Here is a 16,345-nt window from a genome sequence, read left to right as displayed (position 1 = left end):
CCCCAATTGGGACCTCAATACGGTGCTCACAGGCCTGACCCTCGTCCCGTTTGAGCCCTTGGCCAGTTGTTCTATCAAACACCTCTTTCTAAAAACCTTTTTAGTGGCCATCACGTCCGCAAGAAGGTTAGGCGAGATTCAGGCTCTATCCATTCAGGAACCCTATCTCCGCATCACCGATGATCGAATTGTCCTAAGATTAGATCCAGGTTTTCTACCTAAGGTAGTATCAGACTTCCACCGGAACCAGGAGATAGTCTTACCTTCCTTTTGCAGTAATCCCTCTAATGATAGGGAGTCTAGCTTCCATTCTCTGGATGTGAGACGTTCAGTCCTGCAATATCTTGAGGTATATAAAGATTTCCGTAAATCTAATAACCTATTTATCCTTTTCTCAGGTAAGAATAAGGGCCTAAAAGCCTCCAGGTCCTCCTTAGCTCGGTGGATCAGGGATTCCATTTCCATTTCCTATGAGTCTCAGGGTCTTCCTTGCCCCACAAATTTGAGAGCCCACTCTACTCGAGCTATGTCCTCCTCCCAAGCCGAGCGAGCAGGAGCTTCCCTGGATGATATCTGTAAAGCTGCTACCTGGTCTAACATTCACATCTTCACTAAGCACTATAGGTTAGACCTATCCAGTTCAGACCTGTCTTTTGGACGTAAGGTCCTTCAGGCCCTCCCCCCCCCCCCCTAGGCTATAATTTTTTATATCTCCTTGTAGCCGTCGTGGTGATGAGGTGAAAAGCCGGAATTAGACTTACCGGTAATTCAGTTTCCACGAGATCACCACGACGGCACATATTTTCCCTACCCCTTATTAAGTTTCTAGGAGGTTATGAAGTAATACCCTCTTGATTTGTTATGCTTTGTTCTCACCACTTTTTTGTTTGTCTCTGTAATTTTGGACACACTGGTGTTGGTGGGAGGGGGGATTTAAACCCTCTCTCTGTTCCTGCCTCTACAGGGGTCAATCTCCTTGTAGCCGTCGTGATGATCTTGTGGAAACTGAATTACGGGTAAGTCTAATTCCGGCTTTTCCTATTTGTAGTGGAGATGAGTGGTACCCGGTAGGGTCTTCTGCTGTTGTAGCCCATCCACCTCAAGGTTGTGCGTGTTGTGGCTTCACAAATGCTTTGCTGCATACCTCGGTTGTAACGAGTGGTTATTTCAGTCAACGTTGCTCTTCTATCAGCTTGAATCAGTCGACCCATTCTCCTCTGACCTCTAGCATCCACAAGGCATTTTTGCCCACAGGACTGCCGCATACTGGATGTTTTTCCCTTTTCACACCATTCTTTGTAAACCCTAGAAATGGCTGTGCGTGAAAATCCCAGTAACTGAGCAGATTGTGAAATACTCAGACCGGCCCGTTTGGCACCAACAACCATGCCACGCTCAAAATTGCTTAAATCACCTTTCTTTCCCATTCTGACATTCAGTTTGGAGTTCAGGAGATTGTCTTGACCAGGACCACACCCCTAAATGCATTGAAGCAACTGCCATGTGATTGGTTGACTAGATAATTGCATTAATGAGAAATAGAACAGGTGTTCCTAATAATTCTTTAGGTGAGTGTATATATAGCACCAAACAAATAAAGTAGCAGCACACCACTAAATGCGCTAAGACTGAGTGAACAGGTGAATGTGTGAACAGGGTCAAATACATGACGCCACTATTTACTGCAAAGCAGTGAAGAAGATCTTAGTGCATATTATTGATCAAAAATATCGAGCCCACCTACCAGACGACAAGGTAGCTTCTTATCCGGTGGGACCTACTCTAAAACGGAGGGTCCAGCTCCATTGTTACTCTGATTAAAAACACCAAGGGGTGGGGGATGGGCGGGGAGTGCTAAGTTCCAAAAAGGATGCCTGGTCCTCTATAATATATATATACAGTACAGACCAAAAGTTTGGACACACCTTCCCATTTAAAGAGTTTTCTTTATTTTCATGACTATGAAAATTGTAGATTCACACTGAAGGCATCAAAACTATGAATTAACACATGTGGAATTATATACATAACAAACAAGTGTGAAACAACTGAAAATATGTCATATTCTAGGTTCTTCAAAGTAGCCACCTTTTGCTTTGATTACTGCTTTGCACACTCTTGGCATTCTCTTGATGAGCTTCAAGAGGTAGTCCCCTTAAATGGTTATTACTTCACAGGTGTGCCCTGTCAGGTTTAATAAGTGGGATTTCTTGCCTTATAAATGGGGTTGGGACCATCAGTGGCGTTGAGGAGAAGTCAGGTGGATACACAGCTGATAGTCCTACTGAATAGACTGTTAGAATTTGTATTATGGCAAGAAAAAAGCAGCTAAGTAAAGAAAAACGAGTGGCCATCATTACTTTAAGAAATGAAGGTCAGTCAGTCAGCCTAAAAATTGGGAAAACTTTGAAAGTAAGGGCTATTTGACCATGAAGGAGAGTGATGGGGTGCTGCGCCAGATGACCTGGCCTCCACAGTCACCGGACCTGAACCCAATCGAGATGGTTTGGGGTGAGCTTGACCGAAGAGTGAAGGCAAAAGGGCCAAGTGCTAAGCATCTCTGGGAACTCCTTCAAGACTGTTGAAGACCATTTCAAGGGACTACCTCTTGAAGCTCATCAAGAGAATGCCAAGAGTGTGCAAAGCAGTAATCAAAGCAAAAGGTGGCTACTTTGAAGAACCTAGAATATGACATATTTTCAGTTGTTTCACACTTGTTTGTTATGTATATAATTCCACATGTGTTAATTCATAGTTTTGATGCCTTCATAGTCATGAAAATAAAGAAAACTCTTTGAATGAGAAGGTGTGTCCAAACTTTTGGTCTGTACTGTATATCCAAAGGTTATATAAATATATATACACATATAGACACACACCGCAATACATTAACACCACTACAAACCACCTAACGTATGACAAGGCGCAGTCCTCGCTGTATATTAGACGCATCCTCCAGCAGATATCTGCGACAGCTCGGAGCAGCCATAGATTTCTGGCTTCATGTGGGAGGGTGTAGTGAAAAACTGCTATGTGTGATTTAGTACATAGCGCATGGTACACCCCAGGGTTCAGCACTGTAGCAGTCAGATATACTCAAGGATGTATGATTTGTGTCCAGAACAACGTGGGCAAGGTGTTCAAGGTACCTCAGAAACACACGTCTTGCCCTTTGTATCTGTTTTAACGCTTGCAGACTACCTTCAACTACCCAAGGTGGGCATATATGAGTATATATTGATGTGTAATGACTTGTTTTCAGGATAGCCAAAGGCATACCCAAAGATGATTATGGCCAAAGTTGTGTGCAGGTATGGGGTACCTGAGACCATTGAAAGTGACACAGGTGAAGTGATGCAGGAGATAATGAAGGTTTTGGGTGTAGAACAGGCCTTACATGCTTCGTACCATCCAAAAAGCAGCGGTAGGGTAAGGAAAAAGGAACTGAACTGGACACTAAAGTTAAAGATTTAAAAAGCTATGAACAGAGTGTCTGCTGGTAGCCCTCTTTTCAGTAAGGTATACCCCTAACAGTAAGACAGGCCTCAGTCCTTATAAGGTCCTTTTTGGGTCAGGCCCTAGGACAGGATTGTATTTCCCACAGCAGCTCCAGATGCAACATGGTTGTCTGACAGATGATGTGATCAGTTTGCACAAGCATTTGATTAAAATATAATCTCGAGTTTTTGCTTCTCTTCCAGATTTTTATAAAAGTACCAGGAACCCACCTACTTGTGTCTGGAGATTGGGAGGTAGTAAAAAGACAGGTTAGAAAAGTCCTCAAACCCTGTTTTGGTGGTCCATTTCAAGTGTTGTTGACCACAAGCACAGTGAAGCTCAAAGGAAAGCCTAATTGGAGTCATTTCAAGAAAGTGTTGAGTCCGGAGACTTGAAAGGATGACGTTTCTTGATTCCCCTTGTGTGACTGCTGATCCTGACTCAAAAGAATATGAATTTTAAATGAGATAGTAAAAATAGGTTTCTGGGCTGTGAAAAAGTTGTGCAAAACGAAGAACAAAAGTTGTTACAGTCCAATACTTCTAGCTCAGTAATCCATTGATATTATTGCCCAAAGATTCTGTTGCAAATTGATATCATCATCGTTGTTTTAGTTTTGCTTGCACTAATTATATGCTGTGTTATTCCCTGCATTAAAAAAAAAAAGTTCAGCAAAGCAGTTGACGAGGCCACACCAGAGATGATGATGGGAGAATTGTATGAAGACTTTGATCCAGAAAAATCAGAAGCACTGATTACCTCCAATCTTCCCCTATATCACATCAGCGCAAATTAGGGAAAGATCATATGAATTCCCCATGCTCAAATCCAGTGTCATGGGAGGCTATTCATTAGGAATAGGTTGTCATGGAAGCTGGTGAAGAAGAGCCGACACATTGGGACAGATGTTTAGGTTTAGGGAAAGAATGAGATTCAAGAGGGGACTGATAGAGATGTTTGAATATCATTCTATTCTGTTCCAAAGGACTACATAACCAGAGATGATTTCTATGTCTCTGCTTGAAACTGCCTCCCCTCCCCCTTTGCTAGCAGCTTGTCTGTTTATACAACACTGAAGAGAGAATGGAGGGGGATCGAAGCTGCAAGAGGCAACTCACTTCTCCCACAGATGTGTCAAGGATGATGTATGGACTGTGGAAAAATGCTTGAGCCAATTACTTAGATGATACCTATGTATACTTAGTGCCTATAAAAGCTCCTCCTTGAAGGTGTCACATATGATGTATGCAGTATTAATTTTAGTGAGATGCCATTGCAAGATGGCGCTAGCATATGGATGTTTACTAGTGTTGGGCAAGCATGCTCGGCTGAACACCATTTTGACTCGAGCATCGCGATTCTCGGCACATCGCTGTGTTCGGCCGACGAGGGCGATGCTCGAGTCTCCTCCCCGCACGTTTGTCAGCCAATAAACGTGCAGGGAAGTACTGGCACTCACTGTAATGCCGTTGCCATGTTGGTTACTGGCATTACAGTAATTGGCTGGCCAGAACGCGTCATCGGGTGCTATATAGCACCTGACGACACGTGGTTCAGCTCAGTCTTAGGAAGAGCTGCAGCAGAAGGGACAGATAGTATAGGGACAGGAATTGTTTTGTTTTTTTTAGGCAGGATTTAGTGTTGAAAGGTGTTAGAGACCCAAAAGTCCTTTTAAGGACTATTGTTTTATCTGGCTGCAATTTATATTATTAGCGCAACCTACATCTGTTGTGTTACATTTGCGCATCCTAAATATCTGACATTCAGCGCAATTGTTTGGCAGCTGCTGACAGCTACATTACCTGCGCTACATCTCCTGTATAACGTTTGCGCATCCTAAATATCTGTGACATTAAGTGTAATTTATTTGCGCATACACTTACAAAACCTGTGCTACTGTACGTGTGACATACTTGCAAGCATATATACCATTTAATATGCTCAAGGCGAGCAGTAAGGGGCGGGGAAGTGGACATGCTGCTGATGGTACACGCAGTGGCCCTAGGCGTGGTGAAACTGTGCCTGCTGCCAGAGCACAAGAAACACACTCATCCACGATACCTAGCTTAATGTCCCAGTTTGCAGGGCGGCGCAGGACACAACTCTCGAAGTCACACCAGTGCGACCAGGTGGTCGGTTGGATTGCAGCAGATTATGCTTCCAGTCGGTTAAGCACCACCCTGTATTCCACAAAGTCCAGTCTCAGTAGCCAAGAGTCTGGTCAACAGAATCCCCTGATACTCCTTCCTCCCACCATGGAGAGTCTTGACAAACAAGAGATCCCACACCCGGATATTCCGAGGAGCTCTTTTCAGCACCATTCCTTCACTTGGGCCTCTCGACAAGCCCGCTTGAAGAGGGACATGAGGAGATCTTGTGCACTGATTCCCAAACTCTTGAGCATCCACAGTCAGAAGAAGATGACAGTGGGGAACGGCGATTAGTGTTTCACAAGGTGGATGATGATGATAAGACACAGTTGCCAAAAGGTCAACAGAAATTAGTGTCTCAAGAGGTTGATTATGAGGATGAGACACAGTTGTCAAAAACTGAAGTTGTTAGGTCAACAAGTCAAGAGGATAACCAGAGTGAGGAAGTGGAAGAGGAGGTGGTGGACGATGAAGTCACTGACCCAACCTGGGAAGGTGGCAAGCTGAGCAAGGACAGCAGCACAGAGGGGGATATCCACAGCACCGCAACAGGCTGGAAGAGACAGTGGGGTGGCAAAAGGGAGAAGGCGGGCTATACCAAACAAGCCTGCAACTGTTCCCCGGAGCTCCCGCTTGCGGCAATCTCCCTTGCCAAGGGGTAGGTGTTCCACAGTCTGGCGCTTTTTTGAGGAAAGTGCAGACGATAAAAGAATTGTCCTTTGCATTCTGTGCCATTCCAAAATGAGCAGGGGCGTGAATACTAGCAACCTCACCACCACCAGCATGATCTGCCACATGGCATCAAAGCACCCTAATAGGTGGGCGGAACGCCTGGGTCCACAATCAGTGTCTGCGGGTCCCACCACTGCCTCCTATTCCCCTGTGTTACGTGCTGGCCAATCCCCTGTCCAAGATGCAGGATGCCTTCCGCCCTGCACCTGGACCTTCGCAAGCACCATCAGCGACCACATCCACTTCCGTGTCCCAGCGCAGCGTACAGATGTCCATACCCCAGGCCTTTGAACGAAAGCGCAAATACCCAGCCACCCACAGGGCATAGCACTAAATGCGCACTTTCCAAATTGCTGGTCCTGGAAATGTTGCCATTTAGGCTTATGGACACTGAGGCTTTCCGCAGCCTGATGGAGGTGGCTGTCCCATGTTACTCAGTCCCCAGCAGCCACTATTTGTCCCGATGTGCCGTGACGTCACATCACCCGTGCCCTGACCAACACAGTTATTGGGAAGGTCCGCTTAACGACTGACACATGGACAAGCGTTTTTGGACAGGGATGCTACATTTCTCTAACGGCACACTGGGTGAATGTTGTGGAGACCAGGAGCGAGTCATACCCTGGAATGGCACAGGTGCTACCGACGCCAAGGATTGCGGGCCCTACTTCCATCAGGATTTCCGCCACCACCTACATTAGTGGCTGCAACCCCCCCTTCTCCTCCTCCACCTCTGAATTCTCAACTTACAGCACCAGTCAGCCATCAGTCAGTAGCTGGAAGCAGTGTAGCACTGCAGTGGGGAAACTAATTTGCTTAGGTGACAAACAGCACACCGCTCGCAGAGCTGTGGCAGAGTATAAGGGACCAGACTGAGCTCTCGCCACTCAACCTACAACCAGGCATGGTTTTGTTTGATAATGGCCGTAACTTGGTGGAGGCTTTGGAGCTCGGCAAGCTCACACACATACCATGCCTAGCCCACGTGTTCAACTTAGTGGTTCAGCGGTTTATCAAAACCTACCCCAATTCGCCTGAGCTACTGGTTAAGGTGCACCGCGTGTGTGCCCATTTCCGAAAGTCATCTACAGCTGCCGCCGATCTGGCAACGCTGCAGCAGCGCTTGCAATTGCCCGCTCACCGACTGTTGTGCGACGTGAGCACGCGCTCAAACTCCACGTTAGACATGTTGGCCAGGCTTTGTGAGCAGCAGAGGGCATTAGTGGAATACCAGCTGCAACATGGTCATCGCCTTTCTAGTCAGCTTCCACTCTTCACAAGTGGGCATGGATGTCTGACCTCTGAGGTTTTACACAACTTTGAGGAATCAAAACAGATGGTGAGTGGCGATGCCGCTATTATCAGCGTAACCATCCCACTTCTTTATCTACTAAAACGCTCACTGCTCACAATGAAGGTGGACGCTTTGCATGTGGAAATGGGGGAAGACAGTACACAGGGTGATGGCCACACCACCCTCAGTTCAACTTCTCAGCGTGAATTGGATGATGATGATGAGGAGGAGGTGAAGCAGGAGACTGTTGCCTCCGCTACAGAGGGTAGAACCAATAGCAGGTTTATTCCATCTGTTCAGCGTGGATGGGCTGAAGAGGATAAGGAGATTGAGAGTCATCCTCCTGATGAGGACAGTGAAGTCTTGTCTACTGGGACTCTGGCACACATGGCTGACTTTATGTTATGCTGCCTTGCCCGTGACCCTCGCGTTATACGCATTTTGGTCAACACCGATTACTGGTTGTTTACCATTCTCGACCTCTGCTACAAAGAGTACTTCTCATCTCTCATTCCTGTGGTGGAGAGGACTAGCAAAATGGTGCAATACCAGAAGGTACTTGTGGAAAAATTGCTCCAAAAATTTCCAGCTGACAACACTGGCCGCAGAGTACGTAGTTCCTTGGCCAACCGTGGAGGGCAGATGAGGGGAACACACAGCAGTTCCAACAGAGGCAGGGCAACACTCCCCCTAATGTTTTAGATGGTCAGCTCAGCAGCAGACCCTCACCACTGATAGTTAGCTCAGCAGCAGACCCTCACCTAATGTTTTAGATGGTTAGCTCAGCAGCAGACCCTCACCCCTAATGTTTTAGATGGTTAGCTCAGCAGCAGACCCTCGCCCCCAATGTTTTAGAGGGCCACCAGCAGGCCCTTGCTCCTAATGTTTTTGAGGGTCACCAGCAGGCCATCAATCATAATTTTTCAAGGGTGTGTATGATGTCCTCCTTTATGTGTAACAAAGAATGCATTGTAGTGCCAGTTCCTTGTAATTTTTGGCAGCCCTTTCACTTAGTGCAGGCATCCTCAAACTGCGGCCCTCCAGCTGTTGTAAAACTACAACTCCCACAATGCTCTGCTGTAGGCTAAAACCTGTAGGCTGTTCAGGCATGCTGGGAGTTGTAGTTTTGCAACAGCTGGAAGGCCGCAGTTTGAGGATGCCTAACTTAGTGCATAGGCTTTACGAGTGTAGGAGTCCCACTACCTGAACACTTGTACCACAATGTGAATGAGACCCTCCTTCTTTATGTGATATACAGGTTGTATCGGAGCCCCTCTTCCTTGTAATTTTTGGCAGCACTCGCACTTTATATCCAAGTAAATATACAGGAAAGAATGTTTCCTTACAATTTTTCCTCTAAAATCAATTTTATCTTCTGTTTTGTACATATTATTGTCACTCTGTAAAAGTGGCGTACTACTCGGACAACATCGTTCCCAGCAGCGACCTGGGAGTCCAAGATGCATCCAGACTAGAGTTGTTGCGATACCAAATTTTTTATTCGGTTTCGATACCATGAAAAAGTATTGCGATACTCTATACCATTCGATACCACGCGAAAAAAAATAAACCAAAAAAGCCATGTGCATTCCGCATTTTCAAAAATGGCGAATCGCGCAGTTTTTATTTATTTTTTCTGTTCCGGCGTTCACCGCATAAATTTTTTTTATATATTAATAGTTTGGACTTTTCTGACATGGCGATATGTAATATGTTTATTATTTATACATTTTATATGTGAAATTGGGAAAAGGGGGTGATTTATACTTCATATTTTGGTGTTTTTTTTAATTTTTAAATCTTTTTTTTTTACACTTTTTTATTTAATAACTATTTCCCCCCTTAGGGGCCAGAAGCTGGGATCTTTCATCTCTTGTCCTATTCACCCTGTGACAGCTCTATCGGGTGATTAGGACTTCACACTGTCCCTGCTGCTCTGTGCACACAGCATCAGGGATGTTACCATGGCAGCCAGGGCTTCAGTAGCGTCCTGGCTGCCATGGTAACCGATCGGGATTACACTGCTGGGGCTCCGATCAGAAGCTGCCACTGCCACCAATGAGGGGGAGGGGAGGGGACCCTGTGGCCACTGCCACCAATGATTTTAATACTGGGGGGTTGAGACGGGCGGGCGCACTGTGCCACCAATAATTTTAATGGGATGGGGGGGTTGAGGGGGGGGCACACTGCACCACCAATGAAAATGACCCCTTAATACAGGACGTGGGTACTGGCAGATCAGCGGCAGTTAACCTCTCAGGTGCCGCACCTGAGGGGTTAACTGCCGCTGATCGCAGCTCCCTGTCAGGGGCAGGGTGCCGGCAATGCGATTCTGCTACCGGCACCCGCCTCCTGTACTATGTGTTAAAGTCTACTTTTCCTGGGTCCAGACTTTAAGTATTAGGCTACACAGAGCGGCGCCCAGCGATGTCCCAGCACTTACTATTAGTCCTGGGCGCCGCTCCGTTCGCCCGCTGTGCCCCATTACTGTCTCCTCTCCTGCTCCATATGCTAATTACTATCGGAGCGATGGGGAGGAGACATCAGCTTCTCTAGTGGGCGTTCCTTCTCCCTGGCTGTAGCGCTGTCCAATCGCAGTGCAGGGAAAAGGAACGCCCACTAGTGAAGCTGATGTCTCCTCCCCATCACTCCGATAGTAATTAGCATGTGGAGCAGGAGAGGAGACAGTAATGGGGCACAGCGGGCGAACGGAGCGGCGCCCAGGAATAATGGTGAGTGCTGGGACATCTCTGGGCGCCGCTCTGTGTAGGAAAAGTCGTATCATTGGTGGCGCAGTGCGCCCGCCCCTCTCTTCTCATTGGTGGCAGCAGCACAGGGGGAGGGAGATGCTGCTTCCTTCTCCCCTGTGCTGCTGAGGGAACATGAGCGCGCTGACAGCAGCGCGCTCATGTTCAGAGATACTAGACTGTGCAGAAGCGCAGCCCAGTATCGAAAATATGGAAATCCCAGTATCGTATTGATACCGGGACAAAAGTATCGATTGGGTATCGAAATTTCGATACCCGCAATGCTGTCCCCGAACCATTTTATTGGTGTTTCCATCAATTTCTGACCTTTTCCTGTGAACCAGACGCCCTCCCCTCTTCAGAGTAGGAGGTGCCTGGTTTAATGCTCTGGTTCTCCCATTGTGCTCTGTAGAGCACCGAGCATCCCAAAGTGTTCTACTCGAGCACCAGAGTACCCGAGCGCTTTGGTGCTCGATCAACACTAATGTTTACATAAGTTCACATACCAAAGTTTGTAAGACAGTGCATACTGTGCAGAAGCCAAGTGTTATCTTATCTTCTTTTCCTTCTGAGCCAATGAAATAATGGCATGAGCCTCAGAGGGGGACGCTCCCCTCTGAAGATGTATAAACTGCTTTACTCATTGTAATAAACAGAGAGAGACTGTCTTTGACCTGCCTTTGTCAGCGTATATCTCTGCCATGCATGGATATTAACCCCTTGGGGTACCTTGATGTGGAGCACCAGAGTGTATCTTAAATGTTTTAATTAAAAGCAGCTTCCACACTAAAATAGGATTATTTGCTGATGACATCATTGTGGCTCTAACTAATCCCCTGAGATTTTTGCCGGCAGTCATGAACCTCCTGCCACAATGTGGCGACATATCATACAAACTTAAAGGATAACTGTCATATTATTATTTTTTTTGCTAAAGTGTAGGGCAAGTGATAGGTAACAATTTTGCAATAGACTTTATTTAGCCAAAACATTTATTTTTGGTAGAAAACTGGGACTGAAATGGCCCTTAGCAGCACTCTTCAAAAGAGCGTTGCTAAGGGCCATTCGTCCATTAGAAAAGACTGGTTGTGCAGACGCTGTGCTTCTAACTCGTGCTTCCCTGGGAGACAGAAGGCTGGGCACAGGAGTCTTAGGAGTTAAAATTACATTTATATTCCCCCTTTCTATGCAATCTAATGCTCCGTAACATTCACTGACCTGCGATCCCTGTGATAATAATTCATGAAGCAGCGTCCGGAAGTAGAAGCACTGTGCGCAGTGAGCCGGCGGCTGATTCATTAATTATTATCACAGGGATCGCAGGTCAGTGAATGTTATGGAGCATTAGATGGCATAGAAAGGGGGAAAATAAATGTAATATTAACTCCTAAGACTCCTGTGCCCAGCCTTCTGTCTCCCAGGGAAGCACGAGTCAGAAGCACAGCGTCTGCACAGCCCGTCTTTTCTAATGGACGGATGGCCCTTAGCAACGCTCTATCGCCGCAAACCGCAGGTCAATTCAGACCTGCGGTCTGCGGCTTTTACCTGGTGCGGCAGTGGCGGTGCCATCGGGTCCCCATATCACATGACCTAACCCCTGAGATGAACACAGTGAAAAATAAAAAATAAAAACGGTGCTAAATAAACAATTTTTTGTCACCTTACATCACAAAAATAGCAAGCGATCAAAAAGTCATATGCATCCCAAAATACCCCAATCAAGCCGTCATCTCTTCCCGCAAAAAATGAGACCCTACCTAATATAATCCCCCCAAAACTGAAAAAATTATGGCTCTCAGACTATGGAAACACTAAAACATGTTTTTTTTTGCTTCAAAAATGAAATCATTGTGTAAAACTTACATAAATAAAAAAGAAAAGTATACATATTAGGTATTGCAGCGTCCGTGACAACCTGGTCTATAAAAATATCACATGATCTAATCTGTCAGACGAATGTTGTAAATAAAAACGGTGCCAAAACAGCTATTTCTTGTTACCTTGCCGCACAAAAAGTGTAATATAGAGCAACCAAAAATCATATGTACCCTAAACTAGTACCAACAATACTGCCACCCCATCCCTATAGTTTCTAAAATGGGGTCACTTTTTTGGAGTTTCTACTCTAGGGGTGCATCAGGGGGGCTTCAAATGGGACATGGTGTCAAAAAAACCAGTCCAGCAAAACCTGCCTTCCAAAAACCGTATGGCATTCCTTTCCTTCTGCGCCCTGCCGTGTGCCCGTACAGCAGTTTACGACCACATATGGGTTATTTCTGTAAACTACAGAATCAGGGCCATAAATATTGAGTTTGGTTTGGCTGTTAACCCTTGCTTTGTAACTGGAAAAAAATTATTAAAATGGAAAATCTCCCAACAAAGTGAAATTTTGAAATTGTATCTCTATTTTCCATTAATTCTTGTGGAACACCTAAAGGGATAACGACGTTTATAAAATCAGTTTTGAATACCTTGAGGGGTGTAGTTTGTATAATGGGATCATTTTTGGGTGGTTTCTATTATGTAAGCCTCACAAAGTGACTTCAGACCTGAACTGGTCCCTAAAAATTTGGTTTTTGAAAATTTCTGAAAAATTTCAAGATTTGCTTCTAAACTTCTAAGCCTTGTAACATCCCCAAAAAAGAAAATATTTTGGAGGTATTACTATGTATTATTGAAGTAGAGAAATTTAAAATTGGAAATTTGCAATTATTTTTACAAATTTTTGGTAAATTTGGTGTTTCCCAGCTGACTTCCCAATACCCTTTTAAATGGACGTCAGGTTTGCCTTATTTGGGTATAACACTTACCTTGCCCTCCAGGGAACTCTTTGCACGTAACTAATGTCTCCTTACTCAAAACTATTAAAGAAGATATAGCCACCTACTCCAAAGTGGATATGTCATGGGTGGGTAGGATTGCGACAGCTAAAATGATGCTCTTGCCTAAGATACTATATCTCTTTAGGAATCTCCCTATAATGCTTCCTAAAAGATACATTTCAGAACTGCAAGCGGCATTAAATACCTTTATATGGAACCACAAAAAACCTAGAGTGGCTGCCTCTACTTATAAAAACCAGTTGCACAAGGAGGATTGGGCATTTCCAACCTGTTTCTTTATTATCAGGCAGCATTACTAGATCAAACGAGATGCTGGCTTTTGGGAGAGGATGCCCCACAATGGGTCCAAATGGAAGGGGAGGAAATGGGCCCAATCCCCTTAAAGGACTACATGAAAAGCAAATCTTATAAGGGACGCTCTTTCCGATTCTTCTTTGCCACCAATGAAAGCTTGCTTCAATTCGTGGATAAAAATGGTTAGGAATAAGGATTTAGTCTCATGGAGCATATCTAATATCACTTCACAAATGGTGGAATTGTTGATTCCCGATATTTCCTTCTCAGACTGGACAGCTGCAGGGATTAATGAAATCAAAGAAATCTGAGATACCAACCATTTGATCCCCTTCTCCACCCTAGCCAACTCTTTTCAGATATCAAATAGGGGGTTTTACAAATGTCTACACATACGAACCCTTTTGAATTCCCTTCCACAACCCCCAAAAGTTACTACCACAGCTTTCGAGTTGTACTTTTTTGGCAAATCTGGTCGCACTAAAGGATTGTCTAGAATTTACAAACTATTACTCGAATATAATTCTAAAGACAATATTTCTGGGATAGTGAGGTGGGTATCAGATCTGGATTTACCTGAGGATGAACAAATCTGGTTCAGGGTTTTTGCCATGGCGGCACATCTTTCGAGTTGTGCATTTCACTTGGAATCTTCACGTAAGATGCTATACAGATGGAACATGACCCTGCAACGCCTATCTCAGGTATATCCAGATGTGACTGCATCTTGTTGGAGATGTGATAAAGCCTTAGGAGACATTAAGCACATATTTTAGGACTGCTCAGCTCTCACAGAATTATGGGATGAAACATTGGCACTATTGAGCAAAATAAGATTTTCCGTACCTAGTAATCCAGCTTTTTGCTTACTACATATAGGGCTTAATGATCTACCCAAACTAGACAGGGATAAGCTCACAGCAGTTAAAACACTTATTGCTAAACATTGGCGCTCCACTCAGGTTCCCACTATTGATGACATTGTGCGTAGGGTGGGGTACAATTGTGCAATAGAAAGTACCATGGCCTCCTGCAAAGGAGTCTATGACTTCTATTTAGAAAGTTGGGGTAAGTGGCTTGAGACATACCCAACTTTGAGTACACTTTAATTCTGGAACTAGCTCCATCCTACTTCTCTAATTATACGAACCTTCTCTGGCACAAATTAAGTTTGTTGTCCCTGTTTTGTTCCTCTTCTCCTACCTTTCCATAACCAGACTCCCTCCCCCCACCCTATTATTCATTGGGCAATCAAACTTGAGAGTTATATGACACTTATCGTATGCAATTATACTGTTGCAGTTAATAATTGCAATACTGGACAAATATGTAAGTACTGTCAAATTAGGGGTGGGCGGTATAGGCGATATGCGATATAAATTTGGGCCACGATATGGATTTTCGCCATATCACCGGACCGCGATATGATCGCGCTCTCTGCGCGCACCATTTTCTCCTGAGCCGGCACAGTGGGGGCAGATGAGAGGCTGGGGGGGCACATGAGAGGCTGGGGGGGCACATGAGAGGCTGGCTGCCATGGTCAGCTCCCTGCTGTTGTGTGCACAAAGCACAGGGCAGCAGGGAGAGTGTAAAGTCCTATTCACCCTAATAGAGCTCTATTAGGGTGAATATGACAAGGGTTCTAGCCCTTAAGGAGGCTAATAGTTATTAAATAAAAAGTAAAAAAAAAAAAAGTTTAAACACCCCCCCCTTAAAATATAGAAAACAATATATCGCAATATATATCGCATATCGCACATGCTTAAAATTATATCACAATATAGATTTTAGGCCATATCGCCCACCCCTATGTCAAATATTGAGTTTTGCTTGGTTGTTAACCCTTGGTGTGTTACAGAAAAAAATTATTAAGATGGAAAATCTGTCAAAAAAGTGCAATTTTGATATTTCATCTCCATTTTTTCTTTAATTCTTGTGGAACACCTAAAGGGTTAACAACATTTGTAAAATCAGTTTTGAATACCGTGAGGGATGTGGTTTCTACAATGGGGTCATTTATTGGGGGTTTCTATTATGTAAGCCCCTCAAAGTGACTTCATAACTGAAATGATCCTTAAAAAGTAGGTTTTGGAAATTTTCAATTTTAGGCTACTTTCACACCTGCGTTCAGGTGTCCGCTCGTGAGCTCCGTTTGAAGGGGCTCCCGAGCGGTCCTGAACGCAGCCGTCCAGCCTTGATGCATTCTCAATGGAGGCGGATCCACTGAGAATGCATCCGCCTGCCAGCGCTCAGCCTCCGCTCCGCTCAGTGAGCGGACACCTGAACGCTGCTTGCAGCGTTCGGGTGTCCGCCTGGCCGTGCGGAGGCGAGCGGATCCGTCCAGACTTACAATGTAAGTCAATGGGGACGGATCCGCTTGAAGATGACACCATATGGCTCAATCTTCAAGCGGATCCGTCCCCCATTGACTTTCAATGTAAAGTCTGAACGGATCCGCTCAGGTTACTTTCAGACTTAGAAAATTTTCTAAGTTATAATGCAGACGGATCCGTTCTGAACGGATGCAAACGTCTGCATTATAGGAGCGGATCCGTCTGATGAAACATCAGACGGATCCGCTCCGAACGCTAGTGTGAAAGTAGCCTTAAAAGTTGCTTCTAAAATTCTAAGCCTTCTAACGTCCTAAAAAATAAAATGACAATCACCAAATGATGCCAACATAAAGTAGGAATGTGGGGAATGTAAAGTCATAAATATTTTATGAGGTAAGAAGCAAAGAAATAGAAATTTAGAAAATGGTGAATTTTTTAATTTTTTTTTTTATAG

The sequence above is a fragment of the Bufo bufo genome, chromosome 5 (assembly GCF_905171765.1).
Source record: "Bufo bufo chromosome 5, aBufBuf1.1, whole genome shotgun sequence".
NCBI lineage: Eukaryota > Metazoa > Chordata > Amphibia > Anura > Bufonidae > Bufo > Bufo bufo.
The sequence above is the reverse complement of the archived record's forward strand: the minus strand, read 5'-3'. Positions refer to the sequence as shown.